At 45.0% G+C, this 17,612-nt stretch overlaps 1 protein-coding gene across 1 annotated transcript in view; it reads left to right on the top strand.

Annotated features, from left to right (window-relative positions):
- FAM78B (family with sequence similarity 78, member B) overlaps nucleotides 1-17,612 on the top strand; it is an 88,850-nt gene that overhangs the window by 31,586 nt on the left and 39,652 nt on the right. The gene's annotated exons all lie outside the window — the stretch shown is intronic.

The following is a 17,612-nucleotide window of genomic DNA, read 5'->3' as shown; positions in this document are numbered from 1 at the left end:
GTCACCCACCGACTCTCAGTCTCCTGTTGGTAAAATGGAGGTAAGTACATGTAACTTTTGGGGTGGTGAGGATGAAATGAGACTAGTGGCATGAAGTTATCTCATTTAGTTCCTGGTATAAAGTAAGTGCTCAATAAATAATAATGTTTAAAGAAAGGAGATGGGAGTTCCAAAACGGCAATTATAACGGTAAACACCTTGTGAGTAGCCATCAGAGAAGGAGAAGCCAGTGCAATTGAAGCAGACAGCCTTATCCTGAGAAAGGCCATATCCTGAAGCCCATAGCTGTGCAAAGGCCCACTCTAATTAGGCATAAGATTAGCAGTGGAATACATTTCTAACCACCAAAAATCAGATTCACTCTTTCACATTATATTTATGGTTCTTTTTTCTTTAAGATTGCTCAACTTTACAGATTAATATTATTTAAAAGTTACATATATTTTAATAAATCATTGAAATTAACAGTTACACATTTTTGGGATTTGCAGAAAGGATCCCCACATGAAGCAAAGACATCTTGTGTTTTGGTTCATATCGCTGTCACCTGCTGGCAGAATATGCAAATTGCAGGTTTGGTTTTGCGTGAGAAATTCTACCTCTAACATACATCTTATCTTCAGGAAAATGTAACTCTAAACCTAAAGTTGCACAATAACAAGTATCCTCTCTTCTCCTGAGAATTCCCGTAACCAACTCTTGAGGAAGACCAGAGTAGACCTTATGAGGAGTTTCCCGTACTACTATGAAGCCGCTAGGTCAGGATATGCAGCTGTGCAGAGCTCAGCCGTTATTCCTCCTCCAGGAAGCCAATAGAAGAATGCTGGGGTCTAACCTCTAGCAGAAATACTGTTCTCAAAGAGAAAAGGAGGGCCACTCTGCTATTCTCAGAGTCAGCAATCTCCTTGCCCTGCCAAGATCTACCAGTTTAATGAACAACTCATACCTTTCCTTGTTTTTGGAAGCTCCAGTTCCTCAACAAATTCTCAGTGCTGCTGATAACCTTAGACCAGCCCCAGAGATTGTTCTCGTATCCCAGAGGGCATAAATATGGCAGTGACACCCCTATAAACTGCCCTTACCATTTTAATCATGGCTTATCTTGAGAAACCAGCAGATACTATGAAGCAGTTTCATCACACTGATAAGCTGGTACTGTAACTCAAGTCACGTTTTTCTAACAATATCGGGCAGAAAATAACAAAGCTGGCCTTTCTGGTACACTTAGCTGATGTAGTATTATCTTTATAGTGGTTTCTTCACAGAAAACAACTAGAGGCAAGTGGCTTTTGAACTTGGTGACTTCATCCTAACATGAAGATTTTTGTCTAATTAGGTGGAATGATTTGGCAAGAGAGAGCAATAGTCAGGTGGAGACTCATTCATTGGGGGGATGGAGGGAATCTCCCACTGCTGTACAAGAAGGGAGATAGCATATGGTAAAGCGCTTTGTAATAATGGTTGACATTCACAAGCCACTTACTTTGCACACACGTGGGGTTTTTTGCGCTTCACAAACATCTCACTTAATCCTCAACAGTTACCTAATAAAGGTAAGCAGTAGTATTGTCTCCATTTTGCAATAAGGAAACTGCAAAATAAAAATGACTTGACTTGCCCAGGGTCACACTGTTAAATTGCAAGCTAGATTTTGCTAGTCAAGTCCAGTGTGTCATGTTCTTCACACTACCAGGGTTAGGGGAGAGGGGAGGTTTGGAACCACTCTTCTAGGTAGCAAAGAGAGGACAGAAAAACCAAAACATACCCTTTCAGCTATTATGTGAACTGCTTAATTCTAGCGTTACACAATGGTAATGATAGGACATCACTAAACATGTCATATTTACTTTATTCTTGTTTTATGATGACAGCTAGTATGTTTCCAGTATGTTTCCAATAGCCTGTTGCTCTTACTGTAGAGATATCTGCTGACAAGTTTTTAAAATTGGAGAAAATTGTGTTTAGGCCTTGCCTTTTATATGGCCTTCCTGACATTCAGCCTCAGATTGAAGCAGAAGGTCTCTCTCAACTGAAGTCAACAGCTTTCATCAGAGGGAGAGCAATGCACGTACACCACTGTCACTGCAATTTAAGACCTGGGTCTTCTGCCCCCAGCTGACTATTTTCTGCCATGTGAGGGCAGGATTTTTTCAAGTTCTATCTCCCACCCCTAGACAGCCCTGCCGCTGGGGTCTTCAGTTCAGGCCCTCCAACTAGTGCATAGCCGTGTAACCTTACTTTTTTCATAAAACATAGTAAAAATATGTTTACTGTTTTCTTCTAAGGGACACTGAGTGTCCCTTACTATAGAGATATCTGCTGACACTGAGTGTCCCTTAGGAGAAACCCAACTTACCTGAACCCCAATGACATGGAACTTTGTGCCATTTTAGATAGTTCTCCCCAGTCGTCTTCATATTGAGCCCAAATCGGTCAAATTTTATTCTTCATGCAGCCCAGTTCTGCCCACCAGAGCCCCCCAAGATAGCTCTTCTCACAGACACACATAGCCACTTTGCAGACTTCAGGATGTGCTTGTGCCCCCCCACCCCGCCTCAGTTCTGTCCACATCAGTCCTCCCCAGCCTTCTACTCCACTACTCATGCAGGTGGTAGGTTTTAGGACACGGGCCCAAATGCTCAGGAAAAATGGCATCTATGATCTATGTTTGTTAAGCTCTTCCTCCTCCGTGCCAGCATGCTACCTCTCTGCTCTCTTGAGTCAAGGAATTCAGTAACCAAGAAAGGGTGGTGTTAGATTTCCCAGCATGTTACTCCCATCACAAAGATATCTACTCTCCTTGGGCTGCTTCCCAGACTTCACTGCAGCTCTCTGAGCCAGGAAAACTAACCTTCCTGTTGCTTGGTCTCAGTAAAGTCACTGTCTGTTGGAGGGTTCAGCTGCCCACTACTGCGAGGTAGTTTGCTATCCTTTAACCCCCTCTATAACGTGGACCAGTGGAGTTGCTTCCACTCTAGAGCAGTTTTGTCTGGACTACTGGGATGGGCCTTAGCTGTCTGCTGGGCTTCTGACATTGCCTCTCACTGTCCTACACAGTTTGGAGATACTATTAAAAAGCACCTAGGGGGCTGGGCACTGTGGCTCACTCCTGTAATTCCAGCGATATGGGGGGCCGAGGCGGGCAGATCACTTGGGGTCAGGAGTTCCAGACCAGCCTGGCCAACATGGTGAAACCCCATTTCTACTAAAAATACAAAAATTAGCCAGGTGTGGTGGCACACACCTGTAGTCCCAGCTACTCAGGAGGCTGAGGCAGGAGAATTACTTGAACCTGGGAAGTGGAGGTTGCAGTGAACCAAGATTGTACCATTGCACTGTAGCCTGGGCAACATGTTGAACAAGACTCCTGTATCAAAAAAAAAAAAAAAAAAAAAAAAAAAAAAAAAAAAAAAGCACGTAGGGGAGATGCGGATAGACTGAGTTATTCTACCTCCTGGGCCCACAGCCTTGTGACATCTGCCAAGCTTAGTAATGACAGCATTCTTTGTTGGTTCTGTTTCTTCTCAGTTCTGCCACAGTATCTGGCTGTGCAGGTGTACACACAATGCAGGAGAGAGAGCACAGGTCTGGGAGTCAGGGAACTGGGACTTGGGCCTGTATCTCCCACTTAAATAGTTCTATCTTGGACAAGCCACCTCATTTGTTTGTGCGTCAGTTTTTTCAACTTGATTAATAATACTTATTTGAATTAATAAGTATTCAGGGTTTCTCAGTAGCAGTACTATTGACATCTTGGCCTGGTTAGTTCTTTGTTGGAGTGGCAGCGGAGTGCTGTCCTGTGTATTGTAGGATGTTAGCAGCATACCTAGCCTCTACCCACTAAATGCCAGTAGTACCTTCCAGCTGTGACAACCAAAAGTGTTCCCAGACATAGCCAGGTGTCCTCTGAAGGGCAAACTTGCCCCCAGTTGAGAACCACTGCATTAACTCATAGGATTAGCAGGATACTTTAAATAACTGTGTGAAAATACAAGACATCATGGTTGTCTTCCTCCTCCTCTGGCATTCCAGTCTTCTCTGATTGTCTATACTTATGTAGAAGCAGAAAGAAGAAACAGCATATTCTGTCCACATCCCTACATGGTCCAGCAAGTGACTTGTTATGTCCATGCTTCACATTGTGCAATTCAGCTAAGTTTCTCCTTTTCTAATGGACTTGATACTTACTGTGTGTGAAGAGCCACAAAGGTGAGTAGCAGTGCCTGTTTTCATGGATGACACATTCTCATGGGAGGAATATTTAAGCATAGAAACGACTAAGACCAGAAAGTCATGCTCAGGTGTCAGAGAGGAAGCATTTCACAGAGGAGATGATGTTTGGATTTCAGTTGACAGAGATAGGCTGGTATAGCCTGAAGGGGCTTGAATCAGAGGGAGCGGTGTAATCCAGGGTAGAAAGCACATAGGATTAGATGAGAAGGTAGCAAGAGGTAAGACCTTGTGGTCAGTCTGCGAAGGCATGGAATGCCAAATGTGTTCATTGTCCCTAATTTAGCAGTGATATGGCATGGCCATAGCTGTGTTGAAGGGGTCATGTGACAATGGATTAGAGTAGGGAGAGGCCAGCACAAGGTGGCTGGAGGACCTGAGTAGAGTGATTGTGGTAGGAGAAGGGAGGATGAGGTTAATGGAAGAGAAAGTGCAGGAGGAGAAGCAGCAGGGTCTGTGAAGGTGAAGAAAGGGAGGAGGAGGAGAGGACTACAATTTTGACTCTGGAGCTTGGAGAAAAGGATTTCCCAGAATAGAACAGGAGAAAGAGGAGGAACCAGGAATCAGGAAGTTCGAGCACTGGAGAAGGGCCAAGGTAAAACATTAAAATTGAGGATTTCCTAAATTCGTCCATATCCATGCCTGAAAAGGTCTCACACACTTCCCGGGAGAAAAGGCACATGAGTGTTTGCTCGATGCTTTGTTTATTGCAGAGATGGGCTTCTTGAATCCATTTATCGTTTAAGGACTATTTATGTGGCCCTCAAAAAATAACATTAAGAAGAAAAGAAAAGAAAAGCAACTCAGCCTGGGGCTTTCGTTCCTGTGCAAAGCACCTTTTTATGAGCAGAAAGAATCAGACTTTGGATTTAACTAAGTTAACAGCAGGAGCAGAATTGCATGCAGAGCATATGCCATATGCTGCTTTTTTCTAATATTCTAACAATACACTGGGATGCTCTGAATCTATATACACAGGAGTGCGCCCACAGCAGGGGCTCTGGACACTGAATTGTCACAGCTGGGCCTTCTGCCACCGCTCACACACCCAGACAGAGAAGCATCGCCTGGACTCTTGGTGTGAGCAGGATCCCCACATTTGTGTTCTCAGGGACAACTCAATCACATTCGCATCTCGGCACCCCAGCAGGTGACCCGACTTTGGTCTATTTTTCCTCCCATGAAGCTTGCTTCACCTCCTCCCACGCTTTCTATTATTTCATTCCAGCACTCTATGCAATTACGATATTGAGATCCTTAAATGCATCTAAGAAGGGACAATCAAAGTGATGGCTCCCAGGACACCCATCCGTCTTCTACCCTGCATACATATTTAGTCATTAATGTTTATCTACTAACCAGCCAAAGAGAAGCTCCATGTGTTGGTGGGTCCGTCATAGGGAACCAAGTCATCCTGCCTCACCCACTGGCCCTCACAGACTCAATGCCATGTTCTCTCCCAGTGGGAAAGTGGAAAGAGATGCCCGAAGACCAGACCTCCTTTGGCTCTAGCTTGTGAATGTTAGCAGTGGTATCCAGCTGTGAAACCTTCTCTCCTCTATTCTCTGACTTACAACCAAAGAACAGTGATTTACATGGGGATAGCCTTTCACAATTAGGCATTTTCACCAACATTAGTGCATTCAGTTGTCACAGTGCAAACTAGTGCAGGCGTTAACTACCTGCTTTATAAGGGACAGAGTGCAGAGAGGGAGGGACGTGATTCAGTGCCAGTGCAAGGACCAGACCCCAGGTGTCTGACTGCCAGCCCAGGCTCTGTCCACCTGCTGACTTCTGCCACGGCCCTTTGCATCCCTTCTTTCTCTTGCTGCAGGCTTCATCCAGTCTATTCAGTGCTCATTATGACCTTCGTGGAGTGAGGAATAAATAAAGGAGGAATGAAATAAATGTATAAAATTAATGAGGATAGTATAAAGTGAATGAATTAATAAATAAAAGAGGAATAAAAGGAGATGAACTGCAGAGAAGAAAAGTTTGGCTCCTATAGATAATAGGGTGTCAGAATTACTTTTGTTGGCTTAGCTCTCCTATTTCTCAGTTTCCACATTTCCTTAACTTCCTGTGTTTTAGGCTTTTATTTACTATAAGTTTTCCAGTGCTCCTATAATAAAGTTTATACTACTGAGGCCAATTTCATAGGTGGTTTTTATCAAATAGCAAAATATCTTGTCTGATGTGGTGGCTCTATATTTTATACCAGCTACTTCTAAAATAATCATCAGCGTGTGGCAAGTAATTATGTGTGGATCCATTTGCCACCTGATGGACCAGGGCTATTGCAGGTGAGATATGATCTTGATACCATCCTTAGCCTTTGAGTTAACCTCAGCAGTGGTCTGTGTGCTCTCTGACCTTAGTGTGTTTGTGTCACTGCACCCACCCCCTCTCCCTGCTACAGACACCCAGTAGCAGTCAGACACATTTTTGAACTAAATTTGTCTTTCTCTTTTCATCACCAGGCTTTCCTTTACCAACATCTGTTCAAACTGGCGGTACATTTTGGTAGCAACAAATTCCATTTCTACTAGTACTATTATCAGTAACAGCTGTTTATTGAGCACCTAATATGTGTCTAACACTTTAAACAGAGCTGTGAGCACATACAGTAGGCCCCAATTGGTAGAAAAGGGACTACAGCGTCTCAAGGTTAGAGACTCCTCGAGCACCAGATCCTGAGTCGCCTGGAAGGAAGTTGGACTCTCCGTGTAGTAGAGACAAAAAGGGAGGTGGTCCTCCACAATCGTAGGTAAACCCTTCTGCCCAAAGTCTGGGGAAAGACTTAATTCCAAGCTCCCTCCTGGACTGGTGGTGATTGGGGTAGAGGCAGCCAATATAGATGCAGTCTCTGTCTACGGCAGAATTGAACTTGGAGATGAATTGTCAGTGATTGCAGCTGCCAAAAGCTGGGGACATGGTAGGAAATGAAAGAGGAGCTGCTAGCACTTTTCAAAGCCCTTGGACATGCATCCATTTCAATCTTCACAACCCTGTAAAGCAGGAGTGATTTTCTCCATTGTTCAGGTGAGGATACTGACATTCAGAAAGGTTACATTATATGTCACCCAGTAAGAGAGAAAAAAACCCAGGCTTCAGCCTCAAAATCTTTTATTCCTTCTACCACAACAGAATCAGATGAAATCTCTTGGATTCCTTTCAGATCACAAATGTCACTGTGCCTAAGTTGGTTGACAGGGGAAGGTATCATGAAACATCTTGGTTTCCATGTGTTAGCATTAAGATGCACACATAAGCTCTGAGCTGAGACCACCTGGGTGCATTCCCAGCTCCAATACTTGGTTATGTCACCTTGGACAAGATATGTAATATTCCTTTGCCTCAGTTTCCTCATCTATAAAATGGGGCTAATATTGGTACTCAATATCGTAGCCTACATAATATAATAATTATCACATATTATTGTGTATATTACACCGCATATGATGTGGCCCCTCATTCTCTCTCCTCATCTCTTCCATCATCACTCCTTCCCAGCCTCACATGCCCTTTTACCACTCCCTGAGCACCCCAGCATGCTCCCACTTTTAGACCTTTGCCCAGAATGTCTCTCCCCCAGATGGCTGACTCCCTCACCTCCATCAAATTTTTGCTCAGTTACCATCTTCTCAATGAGGCCTACCTGGACCATTCCCTTGGCATTCCCAGTCTCTTTTACCTGCTCTGCTATTTCATCCATACTGTTTCTCCCTAACCTACTACATGGTTTACCTTGTAGTTTACTACTTGTTTATTCTGTTTATTGCTTGTCGGTATACAAGTCAGAAATGTTTGTTTTATTCACTGCTGTTTCCCAAATGTCCAATATAGATCCTGGCATCTACAGGTACTTAATCATAATTGTCAAAGGATTAACACAGACTTGTGAAGATTAAATTAGATCGAACAGTCAGCCCTCTGTATCCATGGGTTCTGCATCCAAGAAGTCAGCCAACCATGGATTGAATATATTCAGAAAATAAAAAATTGAAAGTAATAGGCCGGGCACGGTGGCTCGCGCCTGTAATCCCAGCACTTTGGGAGGCTGAGGCGGGCAGATCACCAGGCCAAGAGATCGAGACCATCCTGGCCAACATGGTGAAACTCTGTCTCTACTAAAAATACAAAAATTAGCTGGGCATGGTGGCACGTGCCTGTAGTCCCAGCTACTTGGGAGGCTGAGGCAGGAGAATCATGTGAACCCGGGGGGTGGAGGTTGCAGTGAGCCGAAATCCCACCACTGCACTCCAGCCTGATGACAGAGCAAGACGCCATCTCAAAAAAAATTTAAAATTAGTGATACAATAATAACAGAAATTCAAAAAGCAATATGGTGTTGGAATTATTTATATAGCATTTACATTGTATTCAGTATTATAGGTAAGCTAGAGATGATTGAAAGTATACAGGAGGATGTGCATAGGTTATATGCAGATACTGTGCTATTTTATATATGGAACTTGTGCATCTGCAGATTTGGGTATTTGGTATTTGAATTGGTCATAAAACCAATCCACCACAGATAGAAAGGGACAATTGTATTTGTTAATAGTTTAGCTCAATGCCTGACCCATAGGAAGGACTCAGTGTAAGGCTTCTCTCATCATATCTGATTTTGACCTTGATAAATTTGCTGTCAGGTTATAGTTAGGTTTCAGGTCCCACTGGCAGGGAAGATGGACCATGTTTAATGACTGGCCATAATGGTTGCAGTCCCTCCCTCCTGCTACTAGCCTTCCCAGTGGAGACAAATAGGCCCTCATACTGAGCTCCGAGGCCCATTGAGGCAGATTATTAGACTCAGCCTCAATATGCAACTGGAGAAACTGTCAGGGGGCATTCAATGGCTTATTTAAGGAAAGACAGTGAGTCAGAGACCCGCCTGGCCCTTGGTCCCACAACCGTAGGAAAAAGAAGCTAAACTAAGGGATTAGCTCAATTTAGTTAATGGGTGAAAATCAGCTCTGAGTGAAAATCACTCCACAACATGCATACCCCAACATAGGCCTTATCAAGTTACACATGGAAAAGTACTGCAATTGTGAGAGCTCAATGCTGGCAAGTCTCGGTTGACTATAGAAGAAGCCAGATTTGCTTAAAGAATAGGAAACAAGTTGGAGAGAGAAAGTGTAGCTGAGTTGGGAAGAGACATTTCTCAGAGGTGACCTGGTGGGTGTAGGGTACTGACCAGCTTGCTGGGCATCTGTGTCCCTTCTCCCACACCAGGTCTGCAAGGACGCAGCCAACCTGGGACCGGACTCCAGTGACTCCATTCCTTCCACAGCCCTCTATGATCCTGCTCCCAAGGGCCCAAGTGGCCTTTTCTACTTCTCTCTTCCTCCTCCTGCTGCCCAACAGAGGAGGTTCTGTTCAGTTCTCTCAGACAGTATTTCATGAGGGACTCAGCCAATACCAGCAGTGCAAGGATGGCTGTCACAGTATCTGCCCTGGAGGGCTCACAGCCTAACCGGGTAGACTGAAGCCTGTTAAATTATTTCTAAAGCAGAACTCAGAGTTATACTTCCTGGGTTTGAACTTGGCTCTGCTACTTACAACTCTGTGATCTCAGGCAAGTGACATAAATTATCTGTACCTCAGTTTCCTTGCTTCAATAAAGCAAGCTCTACTTGCTAGTAGTAGTACCCACCTCATAGGGTTGTTATAGGAGCAAGTGAATTAAAATATACCAAATGCCTAGAACAGTGCCTGGCTTATAGTAAGTGCTGCGTGTGTTTGTTTTTGTTATTATCATCATTGTTTAGTGTTACTCTGTAGTAACTACAATGAAGACACACAGGTGTGCTGAGAGCCCAGAAAGAAGCAACCTAGTCTAAGAGCTCTGGGAAGGATTCTGGGGAGAAGCAACTGTGAATTGAATCTGGAAGGATGACTGTGCATTACTCAACCAAAGAAGGTGCAAAGGATGTTCCAGGAAAAGGGTGTTGAAACCCATGAGCCAGACATAGAGGCATAAAGCATACTGGTGTGTGCTGGAAACTGCAAGGAGATTGGTGTTGCGATGGTGGCAGCCTCGGAGTGGGGCATAGTGAGTGATGAGGCCAAAGCAGGGTCAGCTCATGGGGGACTTTTGTCCTCATCAGTTCAGCACCTTCTCCTGGCTTCTGCAGCCCAGATCCCACTCCTCCTCTTCCCACCTTGGACTAGGCCCAGGCCTAGGACCCAGGTATCAATCACATTCCCCATTCTGTCCACAAAAATTATCAAGCAATGGGCATGCAGCCCAAGCTGGCCAGTCTCAGTGTTTGACCAGGATTTCTACTGGAGCTGGGGTGGAAGAATCTAGCTTGCCCCTCATGGCGTGTTGCTGGAGGAGTGTGATTGTGGGCCCCTAAACACCTCTTCTTCACCCCATAGTGAAGGCCCCCGCCCTGACCCCTGGGATCCCAGGAACTGCCCAGTTCTTATGGTTCTTTTCTGCTAGGAACTTTCCCAGTATCCTACCAGTAAATCATTTCGTTCGTTCTTAATATGAGCTTCTTCAAGTTGGTTTCTGATATTTGCAAATGAAAAAGTCCTGACTAATAGACTAAAGAGCTTGGGTTTCGTCCTCAGAAGCCGTTGAAGAATATTAAATTGGGGTCGTTGTGTTTTAGAGATGTCACTCTGACAGCACTGTGGAGGATAAATTAGAGAGGCTGGAGACGAGGACACCAGTGAAGGGCTGTCATCGTTGTCCAGGAGAGAAGTGGCAAGGGCCTGACCTGAGGTCATTGAAGTAGGAATGGAGAAGACGGATTGACCTGAGAATCAGTTATGGGAGCGGCCAGGTGGCCAAGAGCCGACAGAGCCAGAGACTGAGTCAGCTGTGTTTTCACCTAGGAAGCCCAGCCTGGGGCCCCTGAACCAGCTACAGGTGGTACAGGTAGGGGATGCCTGGCCTGGCTTTGAAAGGTCAAGGCCCAGAAGGAGGCAGCTGCCAGAGGCAGCCAGAGACATCTGTTCTCCACTTGCAACCAAAGCCTTTCTGCCATATCACAGTTACCTTTCCATGTCGGTATCTACCCCATCCTGCTCTGCTGTCCCTGCCACTGTGAAATTTCCTTTAAATGTATTTATCTAGTCTCCTGCCTTTCTTAGAGTGGCCCCTGATCAAAAGCAGGCTCTGCCCTCTGCTGTGTTTATACCTTCGTCCTGGAGCTCTCAGCCCGACCACATTTCCCCCATGTAAAAGAGGGGCCTCAGATAACTGTGAATAACCCATTCCATGGGATCCTAAAGAGAACCTGAGAACAGAGGCTTCCAGGAGTGAGGAGGAGAAGCTGGAAATGACCAAAGAAGGGGGAAAAGTAACATATTTAAAGCAGATTTTGTATACCAGAGTATTTACATGTTATTTCATTGAATTCTCGCAGTAATCCTGTTAGATATTTTCCATCCCCATTTTGCAGCTAAGAAGCCAAGGTTCAGAGAAATCAAATAACATATACAACGCCACACAGCTGCTAAGAGAGAGAATGCGGATTTGAACCCAGTTTCCGGGTGATTCACACGATGCCCTTTCCACATTTGGAAAGCTTTCTTTAAGCATTTGTGAGTGGGTTGTAGTAAATCTCTATTCTGAGACCTATTAATATCTGAGATACGAGTTGGCTTATATAATGTTAGATAATAAGCTTTATAAACATGTATAAATATCAAGCTGATGGTGTTTTCCTTGGCATTTGTTACCTGATTTAGATAGAGGTGGCTTAAGCTTTCAAGAGAACTGAGATCTCTTTTCTTTGGCTTGTACTTTCTCCCAACTCAAGGGCAGTTATCATCACTGGCTGCTAGAAACCCCACTCATCTGGGGTGTTTTCCATCTCTCCTGCTTTCAGGCAGATCTGTGCCCTGGGCAGAGCAGCCTTCTCCTGATTATCAGCTGTGGCATCAAACCACCAATGCCCTCAGACTATGCTTGCCCCCTCCCATAGGTGACGATTTCATTCCTTATCCTGACTGAGGCAAGGAAAAAAAGCCATCTCCTGACTCACTTTCAACTTTCCAAAATGGTGCTTCAGCAAACCTACTGGACGGATCTGGGAATTAATCTGTGATTCCGCAAAGCAGTCAGAAGTGTGGAGATGTGACAAAGAGTTGTCCCAGATGTTCATGAATATAGGCCATGAGTACACAGTAGGTGCTCCATAGTGGCTGGTTGGGAGTTGCCTTCAGGGCTGAGCTCTGGGAGGCTGCCCTATAAGCCAGTATGTGCCTCAAAGGTGGGCCCGCCCTGCTGTGTTTAGAGGGGTCATGGTGTAGTCAGTAGGAGTGAGGACCTGCAGCCAGATGACCTGGCTCTATCACTTATGACCTTGGGCAAGTTGCTTACCTGCTCTGTGTCTCAGGTTCCTCATCTGTAGAATGATAGTAGTAATAGTACCTACCTCATAGAGTTGTTAGGAGGATTAAACAAGTTAGCACATGTAAAATGCTTGGGACAACTAAACCTTGGCACATGGTGTTAATTATTAGAAGCATTATTAGTGCGTGGTGCTATCAAAGGTCATTACCACTTGGAGTCCCTTGCCCTGGGACCCATGCTTTAGAGGGCCCTGCTCTGGCCCTCTCTTATGTCCCTTTCCACAGGGTATGGAGCTCTGAAGGGCCAAGAACACAGGCCCATACCCCTCCTTCTAGACCATTCTTCAGTGGTAGCCAGGACCCTGGAATTCCCTGCTTAGACAGTCTAGAGCTCCCAGAACCTGTGTGGACACTTTCCCTGGGTCTGCTTCCTAAGGGTGGGCCCCACTACCCTATGAACCCTCAGGGGTCCAAGAGTGACTGAGGTGAGGGTGTGGACAGAACCGGGTCCTGAGGACTTCAGTATCCCACCACAGCTACACAACCATGGTGGGATGCTGAAGTCCCCAGGACCATATGCATGTGGACCCTTGTGGACCTTGATGGTGTCGACACCGATGTGTGTGCCATCCTTTGCCCCGTAGTGCAACATGTCTTTTATCTACCATTTGTAGATTTGATTTGTAACTTTTAAATATTTAGTCATATGATAGATGGGCTTTTTAAAAAATTTGCCTGAGGCTCTGCAAATTTTAAGAGTATACCTGGTGATAATAATCTTGCTGGTAAAGAATGAGATCAAGAAAGGTCGCTCTGAGTTGAAGCTCTAGTGACAGCATCTAGAAGTGATAGTATTACTGTATTGACTTATGTTCACACTTCTCCATCTACTCACTTTGGCCAAGTGGATGAAGGGGAAAGTGTTGGAAACTTAGCTGTAAAGAACAAGACAAATGGTGTTTGCAGATATGGCAAGGGTTCTGGAGTCTCCTGCCTAGTGCATTCATCCCTTGCCCCAGTTAACTATGAGTTCACCATGGATGTCCTCTGCTCACCACCTGCTGCTGCTCTTAGGGACAGCTCTTAGCTCCTTCTGTTTTCATCCACCCACCTCACTTCAGATTCTGCTGGAAGCTTGTGTTTTTGCTATATTAAACCTCCCTTGAAGTGGTCCACAGGAACCCATCTTCAGGACCCCTATTATCCAAACGAGCACTGTTGTCTGTACGTCTGGAGTTCCCACCAGCCACAATCAATCCAAATAATTCACATTAACACAAACAGTTATATTTCCACACAAGTTGGATTTGTTCTCTCATTTCACTCTTCTGCCTCCGCTCTCCAAATGATCTTCAGCTCAACGTGCCCTCGTTTCAACATGATATACAGCACACTGAATGCACCTGAGCCTCGACCCGTGTTCCCACAATTGCTGGGCACCTTGCTAAGTGGGCGTGGCACAGTCAGCCCGCAACTGTGATGAAAGAAAGCCTCCAGGCATCAGATATGGTGCAGTGTGATGGAAAGCACACAGGCACACTTGTGAGTTTGAATGCCTGGCTCCACCACCAACTTGCTGTGTGTCTTTGGACCAGTTACTTAACTTCTCTTGAGTTGTGGGTTCTATGTGTATAAAATGAGGAAAATAATGCTGACCTTTTGGCTGTGTGAGGATTTAAAGAAATGTCATATGTAAAGCCCCCGGCACAGCACCTGGCACAGAGAGATTCTCAATAAATGTAAAGACAAGGACTTGATTTATCTTTGATTCTCGGCAGCCCACCCGGTGCCTCTCACAATCCTTATTGGTTTTCACCTTTAAGCTGTGAGGAGCTGACTTTATGGGAGGGAGTGGGCTGAATTCAGAGGCACAAGAAACGGTAGATCCACAGACTGAGCCCCAGACAGAGCTGCCTCTCTTGACGCATCTCTCTCATGCTTAGCTTCCCTCTTTTGGCTGGAAATGTCACCCTTGAAATTCAGGCTTACATCTGAGCTGGGCAGAAGCTCTGTGGGCCTGGGGAACCATGCATATGTTCAGCGTATTGCCTTGGCAAGGCTTCAGGGAGTCTCGTGTGGCCACTTACGACACGCGTCCTTTATTCTTTTGACCACTTATGTTAGAACTGCTGATGCGCTTTAATCTCTTGGATGAATATTCATTCCTGTCTGTCCAAGAGAGATGCGTAATAGAAGTGGAAATGCAGAAACTGTAAAGGCTTGTAAATGGCAAAGAGGAGGAAATCGGCTCTCTTAGGGAGGCAGCTGGAAGAAGGGTTAAAGCGGGGTCGGCTTTCAGCCGCTGCTCTCCTGGACAAATGTAGAGCATGCTAATGGGCTGATTGATTCTTGTCGCTCTGGGAAATCTCCCACACAGAGAACGGAGGCCCGATCTGGGCCTCAGATTGGCTGTTTGTTCTTTAAATGTGATTGTGGGTAGATAGGGCTTGTTTTTTACCCTGTGCATTGTCTCCTTTGGAATCTCTCATGTCAAAGGAAGGTAAATATCAGGTACTCATATGTTTTGCTGTTTGTAGCAGATGCCACTGAAGAAATTGAAGACGGCTGGGTGTGTTGAAATCATTTTAGCCCAACAGGGCTGCTTGGAGTAATTTCCCTGGAAACCTATGAAAAGGGTTTTCAAGTTGAACTCGAGACAGTTGTAAATGTGTCCTTTTGTTGGAAAGCAGAAGGTGAATGCTAATGCTGAGAGGGACTTGGGGAGCCAAATGAGTTCTTGTCTTCAAAGCTCTTAGAAGCTCTGCTTTCCACTCCTCTCTCTCTCTTCTACGCCTACTTAGAGTACCATTTGAAGCCGGTTCTGTAGGATCAGAACTCGAAAGTGTGAGGCCTGTCCTGTGGCCGGCAGACAGGCAGAGTGACCCTGGGCCAGTCAGTTCACCTCTGCCTCTCGGGCCTGGTGTCTGCAAAATCACAAAATGGACTGGTGTGAAGAGGTGCACAACAGCAGAGGAGCCGAGGATGGGACACTGGGAGCGGAAGTGGAGAAACAAAGGCCTAGCTGTCAAGTGTCATGGTTCTTGCCACAACTCAGTCACCACCTAGCTGCCTCGAAGTAAGCCCTTAACTTTGAAGGCCTCAGTTTTCTTATCTGTATAATGAGGGGTTAGATTACATCAAAGGGTCACAAACATTGTCTCTGAAGGGCCAGAGAATAAGTATCTTAGGCTTAGTGAGCTGTAAGGTCTCTTTTGCAGCCACTCAACTCTGCCATGATAGCCCCAGAACAGTCAAAGAGAATATGTAAATGAATGAGCATGGCTGTGTTTGAATAAAACTTCATTTATTAATATAAAAACAAGCAGTAGGCCATAGTTTGTCAAGTGCTGGATTAAATTACACGTAAGGTTATTTCTAGCAACAAAGCTGTATGTTTTATCTTGTGAAGACAAAACCTATTAGTGTGTGAAATTATTGGTTCTTTTATTTGCTATGTGATTAACTGAAACTATACATTAGATAGGTATCTTGGTACAGACTTTTTAAAAATCTCATGGAATTTCAGACCCTTAGAGCTCAAAGAGACTTTAGCAATCATAGAGTGCCACTGCGCCCTCCATGCTGAAAGCTCGACAAGTTCCTAACTCCTGGTTATCTGTACCCTGCAAAGAGCCTGTCATCTAAGGCGGCAACCCACACCATCCAAGCTCGTGTCTGTGAGCAGGTTCTTAGTGAAGGCGGAATCTGCTTCCGTGTGACTTTCTCCCAGCGGTCCTAGTTATGCCTGCTCCTTCATTCCACCTTTTCTTTCTACCTTTGTCTCCAGGAATGGAGCTGCGGTTCTCTTACAGAGTCCATGAGGTTTGCTTCAGAGGACCACCTCAGTTCTGCCTCCTTCCCTCTCCAGTCTGAACCTGACTCTGGGCCCAGCACCCCTGCCCCTCCCAGTTGCCTCATGTCGGGTTTGCTCACCCTTGCCCAGATTTTTAAGGTGAGCAGTTCTGTGGGACTGTCTGCTTGGCTTTCCGTTCCAGCTGTGCTCCTGACTCTGTCCTTTAGACCCCACTTGACTCAACCTCTGTGCTCTTCCCAGATATCCAGAAGCCCTGCTGTGTCCAGCCCCTAAGTCCCAATTCATCTAGGAAAAAGGTTTAAAATATACCATAACCCTTTCTATATTTAAAGGGCATTCTTTCGACCAGTGAGACCTCCAGTGCCTTCCACGTACCTATAATACCCATAGGTCTGCCACTCCTGCCTTGAATAAAACAACTAACTGCCTTCTTGACGGAAACCTATGCTAACAAAGTGCATATCCATAGAAAAATAAGCGCCATTAAAACTGTAGTGAAATGGGGACCCTAGAAGCTGCACTTTTCACATGGAAATTAATGGATAGGAGAAATAGCGGCTTCTGTTGACGAGGAAATGTGATATGGGGTGCTAAGACTAACAGCTGATTGTCTAAATGAAGAAAGAAAAATGTGCCTCACAACTGATATTCATCCCCTTACAAAAAAAAAAAGAAAAAATGGAGAGAGAAAAAATGTGCTATTTGGAGGTCCGTTAGTCTGCTGTTGTATCTACAGCAACAGCAAACTACATGTCCCACAAGATACAAAATGCAAAATAGACAAGTATCCTACTCAGGGATTGCTCAGTAGGATTCTTGAATTCTACTGGAATTCAACAAGAATTCTACTCAGGGAGATCGTGTGTCTCCTTAAACTAAGGGGGAAAACAGCAGAAAGAGACCATAGTGCGACACAGAGTCCTGGGGGGTCTGAAAATTCTAAATTTGAATTTGGTCTTCCAGATATGAGGATATAGTTGTCAAAGTAGGAGAATACCACATATTTTATTTAGCATTTATAGGCTTCATTTATTACTTTAAAAGGCAGAAGTCAAGGTCAACATCCAGGGATGTGGTGACTCCTTAGCCAAGACAGTTGGCAGGGTGCTCCCATTAGAGAAAAAGGGTCATGGGATCCTAGAAGGCTGGAGCTGGAAGGAACCTTAAGGTTCACCTGTTCTTAATCCTCCCATTTTACAGATCATTGTTGAGGCCAAAGGGGTGCTTAAGGTCACAGAGCAGAACCAAC

Source organism: Mandrillus leucophaeus, unplaced genomic scaffold (assembly GCF_000951045.1).
Source record: "Mandrillus leucophaeus isolate KB7577 unplaced genomic scaffold, Mleu.le_1.0 Scaffold207, whole genome shotgun sequence".
Lineage (NCBI taxonomy): Eukaryota > Metazoa > Chordata > Mammalia > Primates > Cercopithecidae > Mandrillus > Mandrillus leucophaeus.
Note: the sequence above shows the minus strand (reverse complement) of the source record. Positions and strands in the feature narration are given on the sequence as shown.